Source organism: Oncorhynchus mykiss, chromosome 31 (genome assembly GCF_013265735.2).
Source record: "Oncorhynchus mykiss isolate Arlee chromosome 31, USDA_OmykA_1.1, whole genome shotgun sequence".
Lineage (NCBI taxonomy): Eukaryota > Metazoa > Chordata > Actinopteri > Salmoniformes > Salmonidae > Oncorhynchus > Oncorhynchus mykiss.
The window spans coordinates 33473094-33480646 of record NC_050571.1 but is presented as its reverse complement, the minus strand read 5'-3'; positions in this window follow the sequence as shown (position 1 = coordinate 33480646).

The following is a 7553-nucleotide window of genomic DNA, read 5'->3' as shown; positions in this document are numbered from 1 at the left end:
CCCAGCAAGAAACAATTGATAAAAGCAGCATAGCAAAATCTCAATTTATGTCTTATCAAAACATCATTAGACATGTGATTAATGTTAACTGAAAAAAATTGACCTAAACGGACTGTTCTTTTAGCAGAATTACAGTTAATTTGCATATTGTGTAAAAAAAATAAATTTACAGGACATGCAGCTTTTTTGCAAAGTACAATCTACATGAGCACTAAAAAACTAATTTACAATCATTTGATTCTAGTATCATATAGTAAAAAACGAACATAAAACGTCCCTATCGTGAACTAACAAAGTGGTATGTATTCATGGATGCCAAGGGAAGCCAGGCTTCCCCCCAGAACTGACCAATTAAAAAAAATAAAAAATAAAATAAAAAAAACATCAATTACATTTTCTTTCATCTCTGTGTTTCATAATTTCCCTTCAATTCTTAAGAGACTGAATGCATCTAACATGCATCTAACCGGAGAAACCATCCGAGTGAGCGAAAAAGCGCCCCTCTGTCTCTGTATATGTAGCCCATCTATCTGATACTGTCTGGTCAAAAAGAGCATGACATTGTTGCCACCCGTAGCATTGAATGCAAGGGAAGCCAATACTAGCCAATAATCGTTGAGATGAACTGAGTGAGCTCCTCTGTGAATGGTTCTGGCGCCAGTGTCAAGTGTCAAGGGAAGCCAATACTAGCCAATAATCGGTGAGATGAACTGAGTGAGCTCATCTGTGAATGGTTCTGGCGCAGTGTCAAGTGTCAAGGGAAGCCAATACTAGCTAATAATCGGTGAGATGAACTGAGTGAGCTCATCTGTGAATGGTTCTGGCACAGTGTCAAGTGTCAAGGGAAGCCAGTTTGGATTGCAATCACATCACAACAAAAGCAAAACGTCATTGACGGAACAAACTTTAATTGTTGCATCCTGTGTCTAGCTAGCTAGCTAGAATTGGCCCTTTCCTAAATTAGCCATGGATGGAGATAGGGATTTGGACATGCGATTTTACCTAATTCTCTGTGCTGGCCAAAGATTATAACAGTGATTCTGTTCCAACCATAAATTCACACATTGTGCTCCAGGCCTGATAGGATGGAAGTTCCAAGTGTAGCTAGATGCAGTAGGCTAATGTTAACTAGCTGGCTGATCGTTGCCCAAAAAGGGAAGCTAGGCTAGCGAGCAAGCTTTTTAGCCTAGTAGCCTAGGACAACAAAAAACGTAAAAGCATGTACTGTATGACAAAAGTCATTGACTGTCTTGTCAACATGAGTGGATGGCGTTGGTGTTTCTCTACAAGTAGGGTGAGTCAAAGTGTTTTTTCAACTTGCACGAACGCACACACGCACGCACACGCAAACACACACACACACACACTCCCAAGTTGCGCAGCGGTCTTAGGCACCGCATCTCAGTGCTAGTGGAGTCACTACATTGTAAAATAAGAATTTGTTCTTAGCTGACTTTCCTAGTTAAAGAAAGATTGCATAACAAAACTAAAAAATGAACACATACAGACAGAAATCAGAACTATGGACAGCCACATCATATTTAGCTTACATTGATGGGACTTCATCGTTTTTTGGTATCTTTTAGTTGTCACTGTATTAGACTAAGCATAGGTAATTTGATGATGTTGAAATGTTGAATCTGAAATGGTGCTGGAGTAGTGGAGGCAGCTCCTGTTTTCTTTGCGACTTTCAGTAACTCTCTGTGGTTCTAAACCAATGGTTGTTTAGTAGTCCGAAAATGTCGGAAACATTAACTTGCTTGACCATGGTGTAGGTCACGTAACTGTTTGTTACATGCGATATGGTTTGTGGACTTGCTATCCGGTTTTGTGATGAAACAAAGGTGTGGTTGAATTTATTCTGCCACTGTGTCTTCTTATGGTCTCTGCCTTAGGCCTATATATCACGGTCGCGAAGCATATGAACTAACAGGTTAGAAAGCAAACAACTCAATTATCACAAACGTTTTCTGTAAATCTTCACAAGGTTTTCACACACTGTTGCTGGTATTTTGGCCCATTCCTCCATGCAGATCTCCTCTAGAGCAGTGATGTTTTGGGGCTGTTGCTGGGCAACATGGACTTTCAACTCCCTCCAAATATTTTCTATGGGGTTGAGATCTGGAGACTGGCTAGGCCACTCCAGGACCTTGAAATGCTTCTTACGAAGCCACTCCTTCGTTGCCCGGGCGGTGTGTTTGGGATCATTGTCATGCTGAAAGACCCAGCCACGTTTCATCTTCAATGCCCTTGCTGATGGAAGGAGGTTTTCACTCAAAATCTCACGATACTGGTCCCTTTGCAGAAAAACAGCCCCAAAGCATGACGCTTCCACCCCCATGCTTCACAGTAGGTATGGTGTTCTTTGGATGCAACTCAGCATTCTTTGTCCTCCAAACACGACGAGTTTAGTTTTTACCAAAAAGTTATATTTTGGTTTCATCTGACCATATGACATTCTCCCAATCTTCTTCTGGATCATCCAAATGCTCTCTAGCAAACTTCAGACGGGCCTGGAAATGTACTGGCTTAAGCAGGGGGACACGTCTGGCACTGCAGGATTTGAGTCCCTGGCGGCGTAGTGTGTTACTGATGGTAGGCTTTGTTACTTTGGTCCTAGCTCTCTGCAGGTCATTCACTAGGTCCCCCCGTGTGGTTCTGGGATTTTTGCTCATCGTTCTTTTGATCATTTTGACCCCACGGGGTGAGATCTTGCGTGGAGCCCCAGATCGAGGGAAATTTCCTCCCACAGTTGATTTCTTCAAACCAAGCTGCTTACCTATTGCAGATTCAGTCTTCCCAGCCTGGTGCAGGTCTACAATTTTGTTTCTGGTGTCCTTTGACAGCTCTTTGGTCTTGGCCATAGTGGAGTTTGGAGTGTGACTGTTTGAGGTTGTGGACAGGTGTATTTTATACTGATAACAAGTTCAAACAGGTGTCATTAATACAGGTAACGAGTGGAGGACAGAGGAGCCTCTTAAAGAAGAAGTTACAGGTCTGTGAGAGCCAGAAATCTTGCTTGTTTGTAGGTGACCGAATACTTATTTTCCACCATAATTTGCAAATAAATTAATAAAAAATCCTACAATGTGATTTTCTGAATTTTTTTTCTCATTTTGTCTGTCATAGTTGAAGTGTACCTATGATGAAAATTACAGGCCTCTCTCATATTTTTAAGTGGGAGAACTTGCACAATTGGTGGCTGACTAAATACTTTTTTGCCCCACTGTAGGTTGTAATATAGCATTTTCTTCTGTCTTGGCTTCCCCAGGGATTTTATATACGCACCGCTACTGCTAACACTCACTCTTGACTTATTTTGCCACTAGAAGCATTGACTTTGCTGATAGCTACTCTAAAAATGTACTTACTATGACTAAGAAACAGTATGTGGTTGTCCCACCTACAGTAGCTATCTCAAGGTGAATACACTAGCTGTAAGTTGCGATGGATAAGAGCGTCTGCTAAATGACTACTATGTAAATGTAAATAGAAATGTATGTGTTAAGAACGAAGTTCACCCATTTTAATATGTGGTCTTATTTTCATTCTTTCTGTGCTTTTTGTTGATCCCCCAAACCGTTTTTTAAATATTTTGTTTCGTTACAGAGAAAGTTGGTTGTCAAGTTTTGCTGGTCATCCCTTGCTATTGACTATAATGCAATATGCAAATATTAGAAAACACTAGAATACTCCACACCAACTCATATTACGTCAGAATCCCAGTATGAATGATGTTGCTGCACAAATATATATATGGATGGTCGCATTTTTATATATATATAAAAATGTTCCACTGTGCCATCAATCCGTGTTTGAATGATGCTGGTTACAACAACAACAAAAAGAGGCAAATGTGAATTTATGGGACAGTGGAACATTTCCAAAAATGTTCCAAAACAACAAGTGCAGAGACATGGTTCAGAATGGATTCTGGTGTAATATGAGTAGGTTTGGAGTGTTTTGGAACCTTTTCCAACATGCTGTAGACACATTTTCACAATGTATTGTCGTCAAAGGCAAGTGAAGGCCTTTTTTCTCTGTAATGAAACATAAAATCAAAGAATGGTTTTGGGGATCAACTAAAATTATAGAAAGAACGAAAATTAGTCTACATGTAAAACTGGGCAAACTTCCCCTTTAAACAGACAGTAAACAACTATTTGAAATATACTTAATTTTACTGACATAAATATATTAAATTCACTTGAAAAATTGATCCTGAGAGACACTGACCAAAAATATGTCTTAGTTTTCTTTATTTACTCACCCCACAACCAGCATTAGCATTGCTTTTAGTGAAACAATGCGAGGTGGTATGTGCTATTGCAGCATGCCTCAAAAAGTCACTTCAAACCAAATGATATAGCACCCAAAATATCATAACAAGTTGCACACATAGAATATTGGTGAATATTATAGGAATTCAGGTGTTTACATCACCTTTTCAGTAGAATAACTATTTTTCAGAGAATACACACCAATACATACACAACTTTGTGCACATTCAGAGGGCAGCTGGTTTCTCTATTAAGTATTGATACAACTGGCAGACTTTTATGAGCTGTTTTGACAGCAACTAAGCATATACTGTATCTAAGTTCACTTAGATTTTTTAAATGGTCATACGTAGTTATAACCAGTTATAACCATAGGCAAGTGCATACTGTAATGTACTCCATGTCTGCAGGTTATTTCATTTTTAATAAGCCCATATTGATACCGAAACACTAAACAATGATTTAGATTTGTTAAGAGCAAGTTGATTGACATGAAGTCATGAAAAATTGCACAAATGTAATAAACTACCTTCGGGCTATGATAAAAAATATATATATATGCCTCTGGGCTCGGTCAAGGGTTTGTGCATATGTGGATCTTTTGAAGTATATCCCCAATGCTTGCTTTGCATCGTGGGGGTTCCACTTTATAGTAAGCGTACCTATTTATTTACATTGGCAGGCACAGTTTAATATAAAGGTATTAGAGACACTTAAAATTGCATTTCGGGCCTTGCAACTATGTTCAATCGTTTAAAAAAAGAAATCTTAGCCTACTTGTGTAATTTTGACACTTGATTGTGACAGTACTGAAATCAGACGGGGAGACGGGTGAGTGGGATAAACATGGGGATTGAGCCCCAGTCGATGGCGGGTAGTGTATATATATATATATATATATACAATTATCTTTTATCTTCTTGGATCCAACAATCATCCACAAATAAAATTGTGACCTAGGCCCACAGTACCCTATATTTTCACTGTCGAAAAACAGCCGTCCAACAAACGTATGGAAGTCTAACTTGTTATAATGGTGTACACGGCATGACCCCTGCCTAGTCCTTGATGAATATATGTCCCATCTGTGACAGGCATCGGACACCACAGCCTTAATATAGAGAGCAATAAGGGATGTAGAATCCTGTTCCCGGCTGAACATTAAACTGTCCCACGACATAACCCAAACATCTGCACCCTCCAGCCTAAAGGCACGTCCATGTAAAGTATTTAATGCCCTTGACTTGGCGGGCCGCAAGGTTGTTAAATTGTTTATAAATTGTCATCCTTCATGTTCTTCATTAAGTGCACTCTTAGGGCCGATTTGGGGGTCCAGTGATGCCTTGACCTATAGTACGACAGGCAGCTACAGGACAACTGACAAGTCCCTCTTCGCTCGTGATGGAGAGAAACAGTTCTGTGACAAAAGCATAGACTACCTTATGTGAGACGTTCAAAGTGTCTCCAGCTTGTGCTTTGATGAAGTAGTTGGACGAGGCTCACTGGGGCTTTCAGAAATAGAACCCAAATGCTTCAAAGACGGAGAAGACAAATTGTGAAAGAGTGAAGAATGGAAACAATGTTTCCCAAAGTCGATTGAAGACAAAAGTGATAGATAAAGTTTATTTTGATGAGAAACGGTTAACAATGTTGCACAACCTTCAAACCTTCAAACTGTTTACATACTATAGTGGCAGCAGATCATTTTACTGATTGGCATTTGAAATAAATACAACTAGAATTATTTATATAAAATGATTGTGTCCGAGTCAAATAATGTAACGTATACTGTAATGATATTGTCTGTTGTAATAGATACCTTATTATTATTCAATATTATTTAGCCTAATAAGTTTATTTATTGAACACGTTGTCAATAGTTTATTTGGATAGATTTCATGTTAGAAAACGATGACTCCGACACCAAAAATCGAAGAGGCTTGTTCCCATCTCCAGGTAATACGAGATATCTAGCGCTAAATAAAATATGTTTTCTCTCAAAGATGCCCTTGAGCTATAAAGGTCAGATCCCCCTACTGAAACTTTGAGGTGAGAAAGACAAGTGAGAAAAAAAAAGTGTGAATAAGGTTTATATCTTGGAGCAGTTTCAGGGGGGTGGAAAACATCCCTCAAAATGAGAGCATCATGGGGTTAAAGGAGATCTCTTCCTGAATATTCTTTATGGTCATAACAACGGACCTGAGCTTTACACCGTCCAAGTCCACTATTCTTATATTTGAAACATGTATTTATTTATTTATTTATTAACACCATTCTTTGTGTCTCCAGAGACGAGCAGCGCCTAATAAAAAAGAAGAATGGGGGGGGGGGGTCGGGGGACCCTAAGACCTTATAAAGATTGTTTCTAACAGATTTTCTATTGAAGATTTTTTTGAACTCCATCTCGGCTAATCACAACGGAACCTATTAGTGCTTGACATTTTTACCCAGCAGCCAAAGATTTCACATCTCGGATGCACTGCGCTAACGGCTGTGGACAGCTCGGCGCTGCAGCCTGGACCCAGGCAGCGCACCTCTGGGCCTACCTGAAATCCGATACCTGAGCCCCAGTTGCCCGGGCTCCATTGATTTCGTGTCAGACGCAGAACTTTTCAGGCCGTGTTGGGAGCTGGGCTCGGAGAAAAAAAACACAAGTGGGGGTGAGAGAAATCTTAATTAGAACAGGGGGATTTGCAGAACCTGGTTGCAGCTTTGGGGATCTGGTCAATGAATCATAGGAAGAGGGGAATGGAGAGTACTGATGGTACAGGTGGAGGAAGAGCCAGATTAAAGAGAATGACAGGCCGAACGCACGGCTGCTGTGATGCGATGTCAAGGCGCTCTGTCTTTGTCATGTAGATTTAAAAAAATATATATATATTGGAGGGGGGTTGTGAGGGTGAAGGTGGGGCCTTGGGCAGATTTGAACTGTTGAACTCATTACAGAGTATTACCCACAAAGAAAACCCTTTGCCGCTCTAATTGCCCAATTTAGGACTGCAGGTGGTCGCAGGAGCTGAGCTCTTCACTTCATCCGCGTTCCCTCACACCTTTTACTGGTTCTTGCCTGTACTTGAAATCATTCTCAGGGAATCACATACTGTAGGTTTATGAGAAAACATACAGTATTATGCATTGTAAAGGGATATAAGTGAATTAAACTGGTTACAAGAGTGGGGTCTGTCGGAGAAAAACACTGTATGTCATTGTATTTTAGTTCCTGTTTCATGTGAGAGGAATAGCTATATACATCTATAATAATATATCTATGGT